Source organism: Phyllobates terribilis, unplaced genomic scaffold (genome assembly GCF_046119375.1).
Source record: "Phyllobates terribilis strain yellow unplaced genomic scaffold, ASM4611937v1 Scaffold_1__5_contigs__length_1240528914, whole genome shotgun sequence".
Lineage (NCBI taxonomy): Eukaryota > Metazoa > Chordata > Amphibia > Anura > Dendrobatidae > Phyllobates > Phyllobates terribilis.
The window spans coordinates 761,561,991-761,584,912 of NW_027362761.1; positions in this window are offsets into that span (position 1 = coordinate 761,561,991).

Sequence of the window (22,922 nt, forward strand, 5' to 3'; positions counted from 1 at the left end):
ACCGTAAATGTCTCATTTTAGAAGGGCCCACAAGTTCTAAATAGGGCTTAGGGTTAGGTGAGGAAGGGGGCCATTTCATTATTCTTTCATCTTTAAGGGCTTTATTAGATAGCCAAAAAGTCGAATACTTTGATGCAAGCGCTGGAGCATTGTTCTGCATAAAAATCATGGTTTTCTTCAAAGATGTAGACATTTTCCCATACCATTGCTTGAAGAAAGTGTCTTCTAAGAACTGGTTTGGGAGTTGATTTAGAGTCTATCTTCAACCCTAAAAGGTTCAACTACTCATCTTTAATAATATCAACCATTAGCAATAACCTATATCCACCATGGTGGCATCTGAGTCAAAGTGGAGATCTGTGCCCGTTACTAATCCAGCCATGGTTTATCAATCTGGTCGGTCAAGAGTCACTCTCATCTCATCAGTCCAAATGGCGATCAGCAATCCACTATGAATCGTGATGCACTTAGAAATGAATAGTATAAGAACCAAGAACTCCCGGCATTCATATTTGTCATACTGTAGATCTTGATTCTTGAACGCGTTTCAGCCCCTCCAGAGCTTTCAACAATAGAGATGAGCGGTGTTCGACTAGAACTGTTCGGCAATCTCAAATTCGAGCTGTTTTGGGCGGTGTTCGAGTCGTTCGACGAACGCGAACGATTTGCAAAAAATTTGGCTGTTCGAGGTTATGTTCGATAACTGTTCGTGCACCAAAAGCGTAACTGGATTTTTTCACATCATGCAGGGATTGTCTGCCACTCACTGTAATGCCACAGTCATGGTGGTTGTGGCATTACAGTGGTTGCCCAAATCGATGGGAACAGTGCTCACAGTGAATCATGAAAAGCCGGCAATTCAGCAGCGGCATACACCGGTACCCGACAATTTAGAACAGAAAGAATAGAGCATCACACATAGATTAGATAGATAGAAACATGTCAGTCACATATATAAGAAGTAGAGTGACAGTGTTGGTTACTGTACTTGTCATTAAGTGTTAAAGGATTTATTAAAAAAAATAATAGTGTTTTCACGCACCGTCTCTTTAAAAAAGCCGGCCGGCAATTCAGCATCGGTACCCAGCAGTTTAGAACAGAAAGAATAGAGCATCACACATAGATTAGATAGATAGAAACATGTCAGTCACATATATAATAAGTGCAGTGATACTGTTGATTACTGTACTTGTCATTTAGTGTTAAAATAAAGGATTTATTAAAAAAAAAAATTGGCGTGGGATCCCCCGTAATTTTAGTCTCTAGCGGAGGTTAAGCAGATGGCTGGGGCAGATGTTTGAAGCCTAGGAAGGGGGTAATACCCACGGAGCTTCCCAGGCTACTAATATCAGCCCCCAGCTGAATACCTAGCCTTTACTAGCTATTAAAATGGGGGACCCCCCCAAAAAATGACGTGGGGTCCCACCTATTTTAATAACTAGCGAAGGCTAGGCAGACAACTGGGGGCTGATATTAATAGCCCAGGAAGGGTGCCATGAATATTGGCCCCCTCCCAGGCTAGAAACACCAGCCATCAGACGACCCAGAAATAGCGCATCCATAGGATGGCAGTGGGGTAGGATGTAGCGGTGGCAGTGGGGTAGTAGGGCTGGGGTTGATGTCAGCTTATAATGCCAGCTGAAATCAAGCCCAGGTTAGTAATGGAGAGGCGTCTATAAGACACCCCCATTACTAACCCCATAGTCAAAGTTACAAAAAAAAAAAAACACAAACACCCAGAATAAAGTCCTTTAATTGAAATAAACACACAATTCTTTAATGTTCTAAATTAAACCATACTTACCATCACGCCCATTCCAGCTGAAGCCAACCTTTCCATGGTTCCCAGGACGGCTCCAGCTCTGCTACATTCACATGATAGGCTGGATCGCAGCCGAAAGCTGCCATCCAGCTTGCCATGCCGCAGACACTGAGAAGCGCAGGCATGCTTGCGCTCCTCAGTGTCTGGCTGTGACGGCATTCAGATGAGCCGAGTTCATGTCCAATGAACTCAGCTCACCTCATGCACTTCACTGACAGCGTGGGAGAATTCTCCTGCACATGCGGTGAGCGTGGACGTGCATGAGGTGAGCTGAGTTCATTGGACATGAACTCGGCTCATCTGAATGCCGTCACAACCAGACACTGAGGAGCGCAAGCATGTCTGCGCTTCTCAGTGTCTGCGGCATGGCAAGCTGGATGGCAGCTTTCGGCTGCGATCCAGCCTGTCATGTGAATGTAGCAGAGCTGGAGCCGTCCTGGGAACCATGGAAAGGTAAGGATGAGATTGGTTTATTATTTTACTTTTATTGCAGGAGATCGTTGACTTCAGCTGGAATGGGCGTGATGGTAAGTATTGTTTAATTTAGAACATTAAAGAATTGTGTGTTTATAAGATAAGATAAGATAAGATAAGATATACTTTATTTATCCCGGAGGAAATTGCGGTATCACAGCAGCAGAACACAGATCTCGAACATGACACATATGATAACATAACATTTGGAATGTTATTTGGACGGTTATTTCAATTAAAGGACTTTATTCTGGGTGTTTGTGGTTTTTTTTTAACTTTGACTATGGGGTTAGTTATGGGGTGTCTTATAGACGTCTCTCCATTACTAACCTGGGCTTGATGTCAGCTGGCATTATAAGCTGACATCAACCCCAGCCCAATTACCCCACTACCACCGCTACAGGGCAGTGGGAAGAGCGAGGCTAAGTGCCAGAATTGGCGCATCCTATGGATGCGCCATTTCTAGGGCTGCTGACGGCTGGTGTTTCTAGCCTGGGAGGGGGCCAATATTCATGGCACCCTTCCTGGGCTATTCTGCCTAGCCTTTGCTAGCTATTAAAATAGGGGGGACCCCATGTCATTTTTTTTTGGGTCCCCCATTTTAATAGCTAGTAAAGGCTAGGTATTCAGCTGGGGGCTGATATTAGTAGCCTGGGAAGCTCTGTGGGTATTACCCCCTTCCCAGGCTTCAAACATCTGCCCCAGCTGTCTGCTTAACCTCCGCTAGAGACTAAAATTACGAGGGATCCCACGCCAATTTTTTTTTAATAAATCCTTTATTTTAACACTAAATGACAAGTACAGTAATCAACACTATCACTGTACTTATTATATATGTGACTGACATGTTTCTATCTATCTAATCTATGTGTGATGCTCTATTCTTTCTGTTCTAAATTGTCGGGTACCGATGCTGAATTGCCGGCCCTACTTTTTTGAAGAGAGTGTCTTCTGAGCAGTTTGTCAGCTTTTGGACACCTTTGAAGGTGTTTTCTATGTGTTTTTGTTTGCCTGCCATTGGTTTTAACGGTGTTCGACGGTGTTCGGCAGTGTTCTAAGGTGTTCGACGAACAGTTCCACGAACATCCCGGTGTTCGACGAACTGGTCGGGTCCCTGGTCGCTTCACATTTGATTGTTCTCAAATCTTTGGCAGTTAATAAGCATCTTTTTTTCTCCACACATTTTTTACGACCTTGTTCACTATTTGCAGCAAAACTTTTAATATCTTAGCAATTTGAAGAGTACTGCACTATTTGAGGCCCATTTAGCACTAGTAACCCTTTCAAGCATATTTGCCATTTATTGACTGTTTAGGTTCATACAGCATTACATGGCATATATCTTTGGCAATAAATATACCCTGTGTGGAACTACTACAGCAAGTTTAAAAATGACCTGCTTTTGCCCTGCTAAAGCCAGAGTATGGTTGTCATTGCCCTGTGCAACAGTGCAGGTAACACATAGCTAAGACCAGCCATGCAGCCCTGCATGTGGACTTTACTTATTAAAATGTTCGAAAAAGCCCTAACCACAGGCGCGTAATGATCGCAATCACAGAGGGTGCGTGACGGGGCCTGCCGATACCACAGGATATTTCAGCTGGATGTGCGTCCGAGGACGTACATTCAGCTAAAGTGAATTGCAGCAGAGAGACCTGCTGGGTCCCTGCACCACAATACAAGCTGTGGCCAATCAGAAGCTGGCAGCTAACGTTGGCATTCAAAACACTGGCGGCCCATAGCAGTGACGTCATGCGCTGCCTGTCACATGCACGCTGACATCAGCTGACGGCTTCTGCGCTGGAGACAGAAGGGGATGCAGCACGGCGTGAGAGCAGTGGAAGATGAGTAGAATCATTTATTTTTTTATGTGTTAAAGAACAGAGCCATAACAGGGGACATATATACCGGGATCAGCCAAGGATGAGAGACATGTATACAAAGAAGGGGGACATATATACCAGGATGGGCTCAGGATGGGGATATATGTACCAAGATGGGAGACATATATACCAGGATGGGGGACATATAAACTAGTATGGACCCATTATGGGGGGACATATTTTCCAGTATGGGCTCAGGATGGGGGGCATATATACCAGGATAGAAGACATATATCTCTGAATAGGGGACATATATATACCAGGATGGAGAACATATACACACGTGGTCAAAATTGTTGGTATCCCTCGCTTAATGAAAGAAAAACCCACAATGGTCACAGAAATAACTACATTACTACATAATGGGGGAGGGGGAGCAACACATATATAATTATAGGATTTTGAAAGCTACGAGGGTCAATACATCTGACCAACATGCAGGGGGAGAAGGTTCAAATATTGTACATGGGCCCATTGGACGCTAGTCACTAGCCACTGCTAAATTCGGGCACAAATCAATAGATAGAACTAGAATAACATAATAGCAAATAGATTAGTGGTGCAACTTGAGGATCATGTGGCATTATAGAAAAATAGTAACATGGTCAAATGGGGCTACAGGGCCTAGATGGGAGTACTGCAACCTCTGAATTCTCTATACTTATCTGAGTAGACTTACTATACATAATATGCCTAAATCATACCTGCTATTTCACCAAAAAAACATATTAAAAGTATGGACTTTCATCATCCAGAATAAAAAAGTGCATTAGGAGCTCACTGACATTTGATATGTTGAAGAACTGTCCTGCAACAAAATAATCCTTAAAACCATGACAACTATGAAACCATTTAAAAAATATCCCACAGTCCCCACAGCTTTCCTAAATGCTATTTTTCCCCAAACATGGTTAAGTATCACGTGATCCCTCATGTTACTTAAAACCCCCTGGAGCCTTTACACTCTAGGCTTTACTCAGCTGTTAGATGGATTATACTTGAAACGGGGAGTTTAAAACAAGCCGGACAGAGGGGAGACACCTAGTGAGCAACACTTTTCAGTGATTTTTCTGGTTGAAAATGTTTATTTTTGGGTAAATAAAGACGTGGACAGTGTCACTGAGGACGACTGGCAACGCCGATTCTGTTTTTTCTGCTAACTGAAGCATAAGTTTAAATGGTTCCACTTCCCATAGTACAATGTAAACACGCAGTAAATAAACACAATTCCTCCATTTTTTGTAGTTTTATTTACGGCTTTCATTGTATGATAAAAATTACTTGTTAGGATGACTCTCCAGGTCAGTATGATTACAATGATACCAAACTGGTATTGATTTTTTTTATTTAATATTGAGAAAAAAAATATTTAAATTTAAAAAATAATTTAAAAAAAAGGCTAGTGGCACCATTTTCTTAGACCCATTACGTTTTCATTTTTCTATCGATGGAGATGTGTTATTTTGGGCTCAATTTTTGCATGATGAGTTGCTTTTTTATTGATATAATTTTAGTGCCCATGCAATGTTTTGATTGCTTTTTATTACATTGGGTTAGGGAGGCGGGGTGACCGAATAAACTGCAATTCTGCCATTTTGATTATTTTTCTATTTATGGCAATTACTACAAGGATTCATTAATTTTTTATTTTGATAGACAAGACTTTTACAAATGCGACAATACCAACTTTTTATTTATTAATATCTCACTCTTTAAATAAATAAATAAATATTTATGGGGCAGCTTGGTGGCTCAGTGGTTGGCACTGCTGCCTTGCAACGCTGGGGTACTGAGTTCAAATCCCACCAAGCACAACATCTGCAAGGAGTTTGTATGTTCTCCCCGTGTTTGTGTGGGTTTCCTCCAGGTTCTCCAGCTTCCTCCCACATTCCAAAGACATACTGATAGGGAATCTAGATTGTGAGCCCCCAATGGGGACAGTGCCCAGATTGTCTGTAAAGCACTGTGGAATTAATGGCGCTATATAAGTGAGTAAAATAAATAAATAAATGTAATTAATAATTATTAATAAAAAAAATCTTTGACTATAACCAATTGTATCTCAGCTAGGTTACAGTAGTACAAATTTCACTTTAGCTGACTATAACAATTGGATAATTGTTGACCCGAAATTATTTTTTTTAAAGTTTGTTCCTGTTTAGAGTCTATTAAATGGTCTGGTTGTTTGCTCCAGCGGACTGGCTACCAGCTCAAAATCTGTGTCCAAAAATGAATGTAATACTTTCTGCTGAAAGTACTGTTGATGTTGAGCTTTACCCACTTCACCCCCCAGCCTGTTTTCACCTTCATGACCAGCCCAAATTTTACAATTCTGACCAGTGTTACTTTATGTGGTAATAACTCTGGAACGGATCCCAGTGATTCTGACATAGTTTTTTCGTGACATATTGTACTTCATGATAGTAGTAAAATTTGTTCGATATAACTTACGTTTATTTGTGAAAATATCAAAGAATTTGCAATTTTCAAACTTTTAATTCGTATGCCCTTAAATCAGAGAGTTTTGTCACACAAAATAGTTACTAAATAACATTTCCCACATGTCTACTTTACATCTGCATCATTTTTGAAACATAATTTGTTTTTGTTCGGAAGTTAGTTGTCCCATTGTCCCCGTACCAGGCGATACTCACTATCTCCCAACTTTTGGTTGGCCCACAGAATTTGTATCTCCCACCAGTATAGTCTGTAGTCATAATCCACGCTCCTCCAGACGACAGATAACACAACCGAAGCCCATGTATCCGGCAGCAACAGTCCTTAAGAAAGTTTGGCAAATCCAGATGACAGATCCCACAACTGTCACACATGTGTCCTGCAACCGATCTCCAAGCTCCATAGGCCATCCATCCATGGGCTTCAGGACCTCAGCAATTGATCCTGGCCCCTCAACGTCACTACACCAACTCTCATTCAAACACGTGGCTTAATTGTCCTCCATCTCCTGGGATCAGCCCCCTGGATGGGCAGAAGTGTTCACACCCTCCCCCTTAAACATTTGCTTTTAGCTCAAAGAATGAAGAATATTCCAGAAGCCCGTCACCTAGGACTGCATGCGAGACCCCCTGTGGTGACAGCTCCGTTGGGTCTACTTTCCCTATCCACACAATGGGACTAATGGATGGGAGAACAATGGCTTGATTGCTTTCATTGATTACCAATCTTGGGTCCGGCCATATGTATGCATAAGGTCCAGCCTGCATGTCTTCCTCTGCTTACTGTCACTGAAGGGAAACATTGATTCCTGAGGCTGAACTGACGAGCAAGCAAATCTCTAATAGAACACAACAATAAGGTTGACGTAACCGGTGTTCCGTGCTGGAAAAAGTCTGCATCCCTTAGAGCCGTGGAATCCACTCTATGTGCATTGGTCCAATAGTCTTTAGAACAAGTCCAGCTCCTCATACCCCCACAAGTGACCCCATTTTGGAAACTAGACCCTTCTAGGATCTAGATGTGTGGTCAGCACCTGGAATCCTCAGTTGCTTCACAAAAGTTTATAACGTTCAGCCGTGAAAATAAAAAATCACATTTTTTCAACAAAAAATGTTGTTTTAGCCCCAATTTTTTTAATTTCACAAGGGTAACAAGAGAAAATGGAATCCAAAATTTGTTGTGCAATTTCTTCTGAGTATGCCAATACCACATATGTGGGGGAAAACTACTGTTTGGGTGCATGGCAGGGTTTGGAAGGGAAGGAGCACCTTTTGACAGGTATATTGAAGATTTGACTCCATGGGTGTTTTCCAAAAACAAGCAGCAGTGGTTATTGCTGAGTGAAAATTGCAAATCTGCTATTGTAGTGCCCGTACATTGTAGCGTCTGTACATTGTAGTGCCCAGTATATTATGACCAGCTCGTGCTTTTGGAGACATGCACCCGTAAATTAGGCAGGCTCTCATCGCTACAGAAATGCCAAGCATGTGGACTCTAAATGTGGTTTAGGCACACTGTGGGACTCAGAAGGGAGGGGGTATTTGGATTTGGGAGCGCAGAATTTGCTGAATATCTTTTGGGGGGTGAGGAGCCATTTAATTTCTCCAGAGCCTTTGTACTACCAGTAACATGGAAGCCCCCTATATTTCCATTCACAGATGATGGACCTGAGTGGGGACCTTCTTTTTTGTGGACTAATTTGAAGATTTTGTTGGGAACATTTTAGATCACATTTATCTGGAGCTCTGCGCTGAGCACTTACATCGAGGATTTCATCTAAATCTCCGAGTGACATGATTTCCATGAAACCCCCAAGGGATTCATTCACTATAATGAGGCAGCAGAGTTACTCTGGACTCTGTCTTGCCTCTGTTCAGCAGTGTCCTTCTTTTCAGAAGTGCACAAACTTGTCGCCGACCGCACTTTTATGCATGCCTAAAAAGACGGACACCACCAGATCATAGGCCAAACGGCATCCACAGTGTCTCCATATGCCTCATTATAGGCAATATTCCACCAGGGGTTCTGTCTGAATCACCTATTTCAGAGATGTACAAGGAAACCCCGGTATATGTGCTCAGCGCAGAGCGCAGGATGAATGTGCGCCGAGCCTTACTGCGATCACTGGGAGGCAGAATGAACAAATCAACAGCAGGTCAAAAATTGGTTTTATTTATTTTTTTACACCGCTTCTCGTGAGGAATAAGTGATTAGACGACTTTATTTTTCGGTTCGGTGTGATTACAGCGATACCAGATTTATATATATTTTTTTAATGTTTGGCTGCTATCACACACTATAAGACGCTTATTTTTGTTGCAAAAACAAGTTTTTCATTGCCATATTTAAGAGCTATAATTTTTCCATATTTTGGCCGACAGAGTGATGTGAGGGCTTGTTTTTTGCGGGACGAGTTGGTGCTTTTATTGGTACCATTTTCGGTCACATAGCATTTTTTGATCGCTTTCTTTTTCCATTTTCGGGAGGCAAAATGAACCAGCAATTCAGGCATTGTTTTTTGCCGTTCCGCGTGTGGTAAAATTCTTAAGTCAGTTGTATTCTTTGGGTTAGTTCAGTTACAACGATACCATATTTATAAAAAAAAATTATGTTTTGGCGCTTTTACACAATAAAAATGTTTGCATCGCTGTATTCTGAGAGCTATAATGTTTTTATTTTTCTGCTGATGGAGATGTATGGTGGCTTGTTTTTTGTGGGACAAGATGACGTTTTCAGAGATACCATTTTTATTTACATTTGTCTTTTTGGTTGTGTTTTATACCACTTTTTGTTTGGTGTTACGATGAAAAAGCATAGTTATTTGCCTCGTTTTGGATTTATTTTTTTACAATGTTCACTGAAGAGGTTAACTAGTGTGACAGTTTTATAGGTCGGGTAGTTCCAGAAGCGGCGATACTAAATGTGTACTTTTTTTTTAATTTACATAAAAATACATATGTACCAGTATAATATTTTATTTTGTGATTTTTAAAAAATATACTTTTAATTTTTTTTTTACTTTTTTACTTAGTCCCTCTTTGGGACTTTAACCTTTAGCACTCTGATCGCTGGTATAAAGCATTGCAGTACGTCTGTCATTGCTGCACTGTCAGAAGCCTCTTAGACCATGCTTTGAGCATGGTCTAACAGGCTTTCCGTAGTCTGGTGGCCCGGATGCAGGGCCGGCTCCAGGTTTTTGTGGGCCCTGGGCAGAAGAGTCTCAGTGGGCCCCTTTAACACATACCACGATTCATGATGCACGGATTCCGCAGAGAAATATATATATATATATATATAGTACAATGCCAAAGATTTCACTTCTTACATTACATGGGGGATATCTATTGTAAATTCTATAAAAGCTCACAAACCGGCGACTCTTCGCAGCACACAGTGCAGACCGGACAGTATAGTCCTCCATACAGTATAATGGCCCCACATAGTCCTCCATACAGTATTATGGGCCCCATATAATGCTCCATGCAGGATACTGGTCCCCATATAACGCTCCATACAGGATACTGGTCCCCATATAATGCTCCATACAGGATACTGGTCCCCATATAATGCTGCATACAGGATACTGGCCCTCTTATAACGCTCCATACAGGATACTGGTCCCCAAATAACGCTCCATACAGGATACTGGTCCCCAAATAACGCTCCATACAGGATACTGGTCCCCATATAATGCTCCATACAGGATACTGGCCCCCATATAACGCTCCATGCAGAATACTGGTCCCCATATAACGCTCCATCCAGGATACTGGTCCCCATATAATGCTCCATACAGGATACTGGCCCCCTTATAACACTCCATACAGAATACTGGCCCCCATATAACGCTCCATACAATATACTGGCCCCCTTATAACGCTCCATACAGGATACTGGCCCCCACATAATGCCCCATGCAGGCTGTGCCCCCAAATAATGCCCCATGCAGGATGTCACTTCCCCCCATATAATGCCCCATGCAGGATGTCACCCCCAAAATAATGCTACATGCAGGATGTCACCTCTCCCCCCATATAATGCCCCATGCAGGTTGTCACCTCTCCCCCCATATAATGCCCCATGCAGGATGTCACTTGTTCCCTCCACCCATATAAAGCCCAATGCAGGAAGTCACCTCCCCCCATATAATGCCCTATGCAGGATGTCACTTTCCCCCATATAATGCCCCATGTTGGATGTCACTTCCCCCCATATAATGCCCCATGCAGGCTGTCCCCCCACACACACACACAAAATGCCCCATGCAGGATGTCACCTCTCCCCCTCCATTTAATGCCCCATGCAGGATGTCACCTCTCCCCCCATTTAATGCCCCATGCAGGATGTCACCTCTCCCCCCATTTAATGCCCTATGTAGGATGTCATCTCTCCCCCTCATATAATGTCCCATGCAGGATGTCACCTCTCCCCCCATACAATGCCCCATGCAGGATGTCACTTTACCCCCCCACACACACACATATAATGCCCCCATACATACATATATAAAAAAAAAAATCAAATACTCACCTCACTTCTTGCCTGCAGCCGCTGCTCCGGACTTCTCAGCATCGCCGGCATCTTCCCACTCTGTGCTGTGACGGCTCAGGAGAGGGCGCGGTGTAAAGACGTCACCGCACCCTCTGGCCTGAGACGTCACAGTGCAGCAGCCGCGGAAGAGACCGGAGCTGCTGCGGAGGCACGAGGAGGGGTAAGTATTGTGCCGGCTGCCGGGGCCCTGAGCAGGCGGGGGAGGGGGGCGCTGGCACCGCACCGCTCACGGGACCCATAGCGCGGCGGGGTGCCCAACGGTGAGTGGGCCCCCCTACATGCTCAGGGCCCCAGCACTTGCCCGGCTGTGCCGGGTGCTGACGCCGGGCCTGCCCGGATGTCATCATGACGACCTCGGGTCACCATGGCAACGATCTGGCCCTTGTGATGATGTCGCAGGGCACAGATCGGGGGGGAGAAGGAGCCCCCTCCCTTTCCATGGCTTCTAAATGCTGCGATTGAAATTGAACGCAGCATTTAGGTGGTTAGACAGTCAGGGGTGGTGCGGGCACTGCTCCTGGAAGTGAGAACCGGGTGTCAGCTATCATGTTAGCTGAACACCCGGCGGCAATCGCGCGAGCACAGCTCCTGTGACCGTGTGATAGCCAGGACGTATCCATACGTCCTAGGTTGGGAACCCCATGCCAGCCAAGACGTAGGAGTACGTCCAACGTCGTGAAGGAGTTAAATAATATAGAGATAAGTGGATCGATTTACAGAGGATTAAGACAGAGACGAATTTCCTGAAATTTGCGGTTTTACACAAATTTGAAAACGTAGAAGTTTTATTTGCGGATCGAAAAGAAAAAAAGCTTGGCCTGCACCATTTCCAACACTGTTGAAGCATCAGAGCATAGGCGGATTATAATGAGGGCAATTCGGGCTACCGCCCGGGGCCCCGAGCCGGCAGGGGGCCCGCGGCTCCAGGCGGGGTGTCTAATGCCGGATTGCCCTCATTATATGTGCGGGCCGCCGCGGCACATAGCGGTAGCAGTGGCGGGAGGGGGGGGCCCGGACCATTCCCCCAGCAGCGGCCGCCGCTACTTCTTCATCGGCCGGGCCAGCACTGCAGCAGTTAACTTCCCTGTGCTGGCCCGGCTGCGTCACTGCTAGGAGACACGGCCCTGTGCGCGGCTGTGTCTCCTAGCTGTGACGTCATGCAGTGCGCCCCGGCCTGCAGTGCTGTACCGGAAAAGAGACAGAGCAGGCAGGAAGGAGGAATGGAGCCGGGGGATGGTGAGTGTGTGTGTATGTATGTATGTATGTGTGTGTGTGTGTGTGTTTGTGGGCAGGTGTCTGTGTGGGCAGGTGTGTGTGTGGGGGCAGGTGTGTGTGTGGGCAGGTGTGTGTGTATATGTGTGTGTGTGTATATGTGTGTGTGTGGGCAGGTGTGTGTGTGTGTTTGTGGGCAGGTGTGTGTGTATATGTGTGTGTGTGTATATGTGTGTGTGTGTTTGTGGGCAGGTGTGTGTGTTTGTGGGCAGGTGTGTGTGTGGGCAGGTGTGTGTGTATATGTGTGTGTGTGTATATGTGTGTGTGTGTGGGCAGGTGTGTGTGTGGGCAGGTGTGTGTGTGTTTGTGGCAGGTGTCTGTGTGGGCATATGTGTGTGTGTGTATATGTGTGTGTGTGGGGGCAGGTGTGTGTGTGTTTGTGGGCAGGTGTGTGTGTGTATATGTGTGTGTGGGCAGGTGTGTGTGTGTCTGTGTGGGCAGGTGTGTGTGTGTTTGTGGGCAGGTGTGTATATGTGTGTGTGTTTGTGGGCAGGTGTGTGTGTGTGTGTGGGCAGGTGTGTGTGTGTGTGTGTGGGCAGGTGTGTGTGTTTGTGGGCAGGTGTGTGTGTGGGCAGGTGTGTGTGTATATGTGTGTGTGTGTATATGTGTGTGTGGGCAGGTGTGTGTGTGTTTGTGGGCAGGTGTCTGTGTGGGCAGATGTGTGTGTGTATATGTGTGTATATGTGTGTGTGTGTGGGCAGGTGTGTGTGTGTTTGTGGGCAGGTGTGTGTGTATATGTGTGTGTGGGCAGGTGTGTGTGTGTCTGTGTGGGCAGGTGTGTGTGTGGGCAGGTGTGTGTGTGTTTGTGGGCAGGTGTGTATATGTGTGTGTGTTTGTGGGCAGGTGTGTGTGTGTGTGGGCAGGTGTGTGTGTGTGTGTGGGCAGGTGTGTGTTTGTGGGCAGGTGTGTGTGTGGGCAGGTGTGTGTGTATATGTGTGTGTGTGTATATGTGTGTGTGCAGGTGTGTGTGTGGGCAGGTGTGTGTGTGTTTGTGGGCAGGTGTCTGTGTGGGCAGATGTGTGTGTGTGTATATGTGTGTATATGTGTGTGTGTGTGGGCAGGTGTGTGTGTGTTTGTGGGCAGGTGTGTGTGTGTATATGTGTGTGTTTGTGTGGGCAGGTGTGTGTGTGTCTGTGTGGGCAGGTGTGTGTGTGTGTGTGGGCAGGTGTGTGTGTGTGTTTGTGGGCAGGTGTGTATATGTGTGTGTGTTTGTGGGCAGGTGTGTGTGTGTGTGTGTGGGCAGGTGTGTGTGTTTGTGGGCAGGTGTGTTTGTGGGCAGGTGTGTGTGTGGGCAGGTGTGTGTGTGTATATGTGTGTGTGTGTATATGTGTGTGTGTTTGTGGGCAGGTGTGTGTGTGTGGGCAGGTATGTGTGTGTGTGTGGGCAGATGTGTGTGTGTGTGTGATGTCTGTCTGTTGGCAGATGTCATTGTGTGATGTCTGTTTGTATGTATTTTTGTGTTTCAAATGTATTTATGCATGTCTGTATATGTTTGTGTGTGTCTATGACTGCATGCGGCCTCCTGCTGAGTATAGTTGGCGCTGTGCGGCCTCCTGATGTCTCTGGGGGGGGCGCCGTGTGGCCTCCCGCTGTGTATAGGTGGCTACATGCGGCCCCCCGCTGTGTATAGATGGCTACGTGCGCCCCCCCGCTGTGTATAGATGGCTACGTGCGGCCCCCCGCTGTGTATAGATGGCTACGTGCGGCCCCCCGCTGTGTATAGACGGCGCCGTGCGGCCCCCCGCTGTGTATAGATGGCTACGTGCGCCCCCCGCTGTGTATAGATGGCTACATGCGGCCCCCCGCTGAGTATAGATGTCGCCGTGTGGCCTCCTGCTGTGTATAGATGGCTAAGTGCGGTCTCCCGCTGAGTATAGATGGCGCTGTGCGGCCTCCTGCTGTCTCTGGGGGGAGCGCCGTGCGGCATCTATACTCAGTAGGAGGCCGCACGTAGCCATCTATACACGTATACTCAGCAGGAGGCCACACGTAGCCATCTATACGGTGCCATCTATACACAGCGGGAGGCCGCACGGCGCCATCTATACACAGCGGGAGTCTCAGTGCTTTGCAACAGCAGTCAATAAATTCTGCTTGATTAATTCTGAGCACCATAAAGTCTGGTTCGCTTCTAACCTGCAGTCTTCATTTTCAGCTTGCTGAATTCTAACTCATTTACTGTCATTCGAGACGATGCCTTTGCGGGTCTCTTTCACCTTGAATACCTGTAAGTGCTCCACTTAATGTCATATTTTTGATTCTGTTCTTCTTCATCTTATGGCATGTGCAATTGTATGAGCAAGTATTCATATGAATTTATGACCTACTTAAACCTTGGAGGACCTTAAATTTTATTCAATCAAATTTTTTTCCAGTTTAAAACTATGGGACATATATGTGCCTTGGTCCTCAAAGGGTTTTTAAAGGGGCTGCAAACATAAATACGAAAAAAATAATTCAATTAGTGCTTTTTGTGTTCATTTAATTTTTATTTGAAGTCCATTTTTTTATATACCTTGAAATTAAGCCCTACCCCATGGAATGAAGCCCTACCTACATGACATCTGAGAGCTACATGGATCCCGCTTGTGAGGTGCCTGTCCGTCACTACTATTCAGTTTTAGGGTCCACTCACTAAGCCATATATTCTCTCATGCAAGAGAATAGGGCCAATTATGCTAATGACACTCGGCTCAAACTCTGTCAGAGCTTCAACTGAGTGTGATCCGATTCTCTCGCAGCACAGATATGGAGAAGATGGAGAACTTAATTTCTCCATCTTCTCCATAGTCTCTGTGAGTGTTCATCGGACTGCACTTGGATGACATCCGAGTGCAGTCCAATGTTTTACGTGCACCCGTAGACTTGTATGGGTGCACATGGTCCGAATATCGAATGAGATTATTTTCTCATGCCAATAATCGCAGATCTGCACTGTCCCATAGTATAACATAGGGCCGAGTCTTATCCGATAAAACATCACATAGCATTCGGCCGTGTTATACGACAGTGTGAGCGAGCCCTTAGAGTCAAGGAATATTTACATGCAGATGATGATATTACTCTCCAAGTGTATATTTTTTTAGGCGAGTTCATAGTAAATGCTTTGCCTTTTTGACATGTGATCAACTAAAGAACAAGAAAGATTTAGGACCTCCCCTATACAGAAACGGAAAACAGTTTGGAGGACTTGCATGTCCTTTTTTATTTATTATGAGAAAATCATAAAAGATCCCGTTTTTTAACCATGCTGTGACTTTCTGCTGAGGGAGAGAGCTGCCCTATTCAGAGTCTGTAATAAGACCTGCTGACAAAAGTGTTGAAGATACAGTCTAATGTGAATTAACAATGAAAAAAAGTTAATTTCACAAATGGCTTGTATTTTTTTTAATACAAACTTTTTTGTCTTTACAGCTCCTTTAAAGGGAATCTGTCATCAGGTTTTTGCCACCTAATCTGAGAGCAGCATAATGTAGGGTTAGAGGCACTGATTCCAGTAATGTGTCACTTACTGGGCTGCTTAGTGTTGTTTTGATAAAATCATTGATTTGTCAGAAGGTAATTGACTAGTAAGTTCTGTAGGACCCCACCCCCATCACTGATCAGTAGATTTCTGTGTACACTGAGCATGGGCAGAAAGCTGCCAATCAGTGGTGTGGGCGGGGCTATACAGAGCACAGCATTCAGAGAGCTGCTAGATCTGCAGCAGATAAAACGGTGATTTTCTCAAAATGACAAGCAGCTGAAAAAGTGACACATCGCTGGAATCAGGGTATCAACCCCTATATTGTGCTGCTCTCAGATGGGGCAGCACAATTAATATTGTGCCAAATTAATTTCCCGTGAACTATCACATGATCTATCACAGGGGATCATGTGACATGTCACGTGATAAATCAGGTGTGTGTGTGGGGGGGCGCGCCTTCTAAACTGCCCGGGGCCCTTGCTACTCTTAATCCACCCCTGCATCAGAGAGCAGGGTCTGTCTTTTTGCTTGGCCACGTGGGCCAATAATTCCCCTCCTGATAATACCATGCAGCTGTGACAAAGCAGACTATCATACCTTGTACAGTGGTGGCCAGTACCTGGGCCATCACAGTCAGCGGTGCTGACTGGAGCAGCGTTGGAAATTAGAAAAATAGCAATTGGTGAGTATATTAATGCAATTACATTACGGTATACACACATTTATACAGGTTTAAGCAATAAAAAAAATGATTGTGAGTGCTTCTTTAAGAAGAATATGCTGTGCAAGAGGGTAGACACCTTTTGACTCATAACGGCAAAGTTGGTTCAGTTAGTAGGGGTCAGCCTACTTGAGCGCAACCTGACTCCCTGGAGGGTTTGTGGTGTGGCATACTGTCCTCTGGGCCCCAGATAAAGTTGAGAATTCTCCAACTGTTCTACCTTTGGAAGATATGCTTCTCTGTGAGGTGGAATAAAACTTCTTGCTACTGCACATGGTGTCTTTGACATTCCAGCAGGGTGTAACTTTGCAACAAGAGATTTTATAACATCCAGTTCTACATCCATAAAAATGAATAAGGATTTGGATCTTCCTTTGCAACAAATACATTCTCCACTCGTCTAGTTACGCTTTCCACAAGATTTGGGAGTGTGTTTGTGGGAATTTTTCCATTTGTGAGATCAAATACTGATGCTTAATATGACATGCAGAAGTAGTGCTTTTGCTTTAAAAGCATTCAGCAACTATTAGAAGTAACACAAGCACAGGAGACAGGGAGTGTTGTGCTCCAGAAACACCAGAAGGTTTAGCAGAGCCCCAGGGGGATTGTGGGAAAGTTGTTTACTGTCTGGCTGGAGCCAATGAGAAAGGTGGTGTGTGTGTTCTGTATCTCACAGAAGCGCCCCTGCAAGTGAAAAGGATTCAAGTCAGGAGTGAAGCTAAGCACTGGTCAGGTAGAGTTCTTAACTAGCAGTGCAGAGTATTGTCAGGCAGAAAGATAAGGACTGGAAGAAATGGTGTCACAGGGATCATCTCCCTCAGCAAACCCTCCCCCCTCCTCCATCTCACCGTGCTGTAAAGAATGCTGTGTTCATTAATATGCCTTTGCATTAGAGCTGTGCTGTCCTGTACTACTGGGAAGACTGTGAACTGCTGTGCTGCTAAAGAAACTGTACTGTTTGTCACTGGAGCCTGTTGCTCATAACACTTAACTTGCACTGGCTGTGCGGCTTCTTATTAAAGGCTACTGTTCTACCATTTATGAGGACTCTTGTCAAGTGTGTCTGGTCAGCAAGTGAAACAACCTACGTGTCTGTGCCTGAGGGTCAATACACCTGTGTACCTGAGAGAAGCTGCAGCACATGGTCTATGGTCGCCCTGATTAACGGTTCCCCCAGGATTCCAAAGAATTCATGTAACCTGTCTCATCCTATCTGAACCTAGCGGCGTGCGTGTAACATTAATGAGACAGTCACAATCTCCAGTGTTGGATAAGGTTGAGGTCAGAGTTTATGTGACCAGTCAAGTTCTTCTATACAAAACTGACATAACTACAGTTGTGCTCAAAAGTTTACATACCCTGGCAGAATGTTTCCTTTCTTGGCCTGGTTTCAGGGAATATGAATGATAACAAAAAAAACCTTTTTCTCCACTCATGGTTATTAGTTGGGTGAAGCCATTTATTGTCAAACTACTGTGTTTTCTCTTTTTAAATCTTAATGACAACCAAAATCATCCAAATGACCCTGATCAAAAGTTCACATACCCCAGTTTTTAATACCGTGTATTGCCCCCTCTAACATCAATGACAGCTTGAAGTCTTTTGTGGTAGTTGTGGATGAGGTTCTTTAATTTCTCAGATCGTAAAGCTGCCCTTTCTTCTTGGCAAAAAGCCTCCAGTTCCTGTAAATTCTTGGGCTGTCTGGCATGAACTGCGCGCTTGAGATATCCCCAGAGTGGCTCAATGATATTGAGGTCAGGAGACTGAGATGGCCACTCCAGCACCTTCACTTTGTTCTGTTGTAGCCAATGACAGGTCGACTTGACCTTGCATTTTGGATCGTCATCATGTAGGAACATCCAAGTACGTCCCATGCGCAGCTTCCGGGCTGATGAGTGCAAATTTGCCTCCAGTATTTGCTGATAACGTGCTGCATTCATCTTTCCTTCAACTTTTACCAAGTTTCCTGTGCCTTTGTAGCTCGACATCTCCAAAACATCAGCAATCCACCTCTGTGCTTTACTGTAGGAATGGTGTTCCTTTCATCATAGGCCTTGTTGACCTCTCTCCAAATGTAACGTTTATGGTTGTGGTCAAAAAGTTCTATTTTGGTCTCATCACTCCAAATTACCTTGTTCCAGAAGTTTTGGGGCTTGTCTCTGTGCTATTTGGCATATTTTAGGCGAGATACTTTGTGGCATTTGCGCAGTAATGGCTTTCTTCTGGCGACTCAACCATGCAGCCCATTTTTCTGCAAGTGCCTCCTTATTGTGCATCTTGAAACAGCCACACCGCTAGTTTTCAGAGAGTCCTGAATTTCAGCTGATGTTATTTGTGGGTTTTTCTTTGCATCCCGAACAATTTTCCTGGCAGTTGTGGCCAAATTTTTTGTTGGTCTACCTGGTTTGGTTTTTACAGAGCCCCTGATTTTCCATTTGTTAATCACAGTTTGAACGCTGCTGACTGGCATTATCAATTCCTTGGATATTTTTTTTGCATTCCTTTCCTGTGTTATACAGTTCAATTACCTTTTCCCGCAGGGCTGTGGAGTCGGTAAGCCAAACCTTTGACTCCAACTCCGACTCCTCAATTTCCATGACACCGACTCCGACTCCAATTCCGACTCCACGACTCCTTCATAGATGGCTCATGTTTAAGTGATAAATTTACAGTAGGACACATTTTTCTCAGCTAAAAGTCTAGACCCTTAGATCAGGAATAGGACAGACATTTACAGGATATTTCATGACTTTCCCAAATTCTTATGAAAAAATCTTCCTCATAAACTGCATTGAACTACTGTACCCAATTTATTATATATTTTAGGAGTCGGAGTCGGTCCATTTTATACCGACTCCAACTCTGAATCAGACTCCAACAAAATGGGCACCGACTCTGACTCTACAGCCCTGTTTTCCCGTAGATCCGTTGACAATTCTTTTGCGTTCCCCATGACTCACAATCCAGAATTGACAGTGACTGGATGAAAGAGTCTGTCTGGATCCCAGAAACTCACTCAGCTTTTATGCACACACACTGATTACAAGGAAACAGGTCACAGGTGAGGATGTTACCTTTAGTAGCCATTCAAACCCATTTGTGTCAAATTCTGTGCATGTTATCAGGCAAAAATCCCCAGGGTATGTGAACTTTTGATCAGGGTCATTTCGATGTTTTTGGTTGTCATTAAGACTTAAAAAGAAAAAACATAGTAGTTTGGCAATAAATGGCTTCACCCAACCAATAACCATGAGTGGAGAAAAATTTTTTTTTGTTATCATTCATATTCTCTGAAACAAAGGCAAGAAAGGAAAAATTCTGCCGGGGTATGTAAACTTTTGAGCACAACTGTATGTCTTTTGGACCTTGATTTGTGCACTCTTGCATTGTCATGCTGGAGCAAAAAGGGTCTTCGCCAAACTGCCCCAGAAAGTTGGAAGAATACAATTATCCAAAATATCATGGGAAACTGAAGCATTAAAGGGAATCTGTCACCAGGTTTTTACCATATGAGGTAAGACCACCACCTTTCAGATCTGATATACAGCATTCTATAATGCCGTATAAATGCCTCCAACCCGGCCTGCAAGACAAGAAAAAGACATTTTATTATACTCACCTGCAGAGCAGTCCTGTCCGAGGGGCGTTGCTCGTCTTGGTCCGGCACCTCCCTTCTTACAATACTATTCTCCTTCTTGCTTCGTGTTGATGACGCGTCCGGTACATCATCCACACAGTCTCCCCGGCATCGCGCTTTTGCGCTGGTGTACTTCTCTGCCCATATTAGGGCAGAGTAAAGTACTGCAGTGCACATGTGCCGGGGCTCTTTTCCGGCGCATGCGCACTGCAGTACTTTGTTCTGCCCTCAACAGGGCAGAAAAGTACGCCTGCACAGGAGCACGATGACGGGAAGACTGGCTAAATGATAGGAAACAAAGAATCGGCATAAATTGTACGTTCTCTAAATGGGAGCTAGTCAGCAGTGGAGTGATGCAGGGATCTGTGCTAGGACTGATTCTTTTTAATCTTTTTATAAATTACCTTGATAAATGTAGAGTAATGAATCTAGGACGGAGTAATCCTATTGCTGCATATACATTAAATGTAAATATATTAGGGACTACAGAACAGGAGAAGGACTTGGGTGTTCTGGTTACAAGTAAGCTGAGCAGCAGTACTGAATGTCAAGCAGCTGCCGCAAAAGCAAATAAGATTTTAGGGTGTATAATAAGAAACCTAAAATCCTCTTATCCCAGTGTATTACTAATCGTTTATATGTAAATCACTTGTAAGGCCACATCTAGAATATGGGATTCGGTTTTTGGCTCATTTTAAAAAGGATATGCAGAAGTTGGAGTCAGTTTAAAGGCGGGCAACTAGATTATTACAAGGGATGGAAGGCCTCTCATATGATGAGAGGTTGGAAAAAGTGGGCTTGTTTAGCTTAGAAAAAAAACTGGATCCCATATTCTAGATGTGGCCTCACCACTGATTTATAAAGAGGCAATAGTACATTGGGATCGTGGGATTTTATTTATCTTTTTATACATCTTAAAATCTTGTTTGTTTTTGCGGCTTCTGCTTGACATTGAGTACTGCTGCTCAGCTTACTTGTAATCAGAATACCCAAGTCCTTCTCCTGTTCTGTAGTCCCGAGTATACTCCCATTTAATGTGTATGCAGCAATAGGATTACTCCGTCCTAGGTGCATTATTCTACATTTATCTACATTGAATCTAGAGTAATGCACCTCTTGAGACACTAATTGCCCCCCAACGTCGTCTTCTTCTGACCGTGGCTGCTCAAAAATGTGGGCATCACTACACACGATTTCCTCACATCCATCTTGAATCCTGCAGGGCGACAGGCCAGAATCAATAAATGGAAATGTTAACCAATTTGTCTGAGAGATGATTTAAAGGCACGAAGTGCAGAAATTCAGCATAGCCTATATTTCTAAAAATGTATGTGATACATTTCCTTCAAGAAAAATTAATAAAAATATACTTAAAAAGAATATTGGATATTTTAAGAAATTTTTAATTGGTTAGAGTGGCGTAGAGCCCTGATAGAGGAGTCTACCTTGTCGAGGTGATGGCTTAAAAAATATTTAAGGTCAAAACAAAAGCTGCTAGCTATGTATGTGATATGGTTCGCTTTTGTCATTACCAATGGCATTGTGGGTTATAAATCTATTGAAAGATAATGTATAAGGGTATGTGCACACGATCAGTATTTGCTGCGGATTGGACGCTGAGCACTTACGCTTACTTTGTAGAAATCCCATGTCCACTATGCATCTCCGTGCACCTGTGGCACACCCGCGGAAACTGACATGCGGCGCATGTTTCCAGACCGCAGCATATCAATTTCTATTGCGGGTCTGCATGCGGGCTTTCCCAATAGACCTTATCTCTATGGGGAAAATCGGCGTGTGGAAAAAAAAAAAAGCCTTCGCTCATTACTCATTAGCATAGTGAGCAGAAGCCCTAGGCGGCTTCTCAGCAGCGTCGGGGCCACAGTCGGTGAGACATCGTGTGCACATACCCTATCTGATATATATAGGGGTGGTTATGCAAACTGTGTAGCCGCACAGGGCCCCAAGAAGTGGTTAGGCAAAGGGACCCCTCTATTGTTCTGGCCTGGCCTTCCCTTTCTCTGTCTGCTCCTGGTATACTTAGGATCTGATGCAGTGAGCTGTTTATTTAGGAGCAGGATCTGTTCATACCTTGCATGGCTGATGCAGATCTTGGCTAGGCAATACAGAATCCAATACACACAAATAGACTTTTAGCACCTCATTCACGTCTTCTTATCTATTATGCTTTGCTCATATAGCACCATCATACTCCGCAGCGCTGTTCAGACATCATCACAATCTAGATTCCCTATCAGTATGTCTTTGCAGTGTGGGAGGAAGCCGGAGAACCCGGAGGAAACCCACGCAAACACGGGGAGAACATACAAACTCCTTGCAGATGCTGTCCTTGGTGGGATTTGAACCCAGGACCCCAACGCTGCAGTGCTAACCACTGAGCCACCGTGTGGCCACTTCTTAGCCCACTGTCACATTTTACCACAGTTGTTCCGTTCACTCCTGACATTGTGACCCGTTGAGAAATACTTAATGACTATGGTGGAGAAATAGAGCTGGAGTGACTGTGCAGGAACCGCCAAAACAGCCGGGTCAGTGGTCTTTGGCCGTCAGATAGGAGCCCTGAGAGCCGCCTCTGACCTGGCAGCATGCGCTGCTCTTCTTCTGATTAGCCAGCTTAG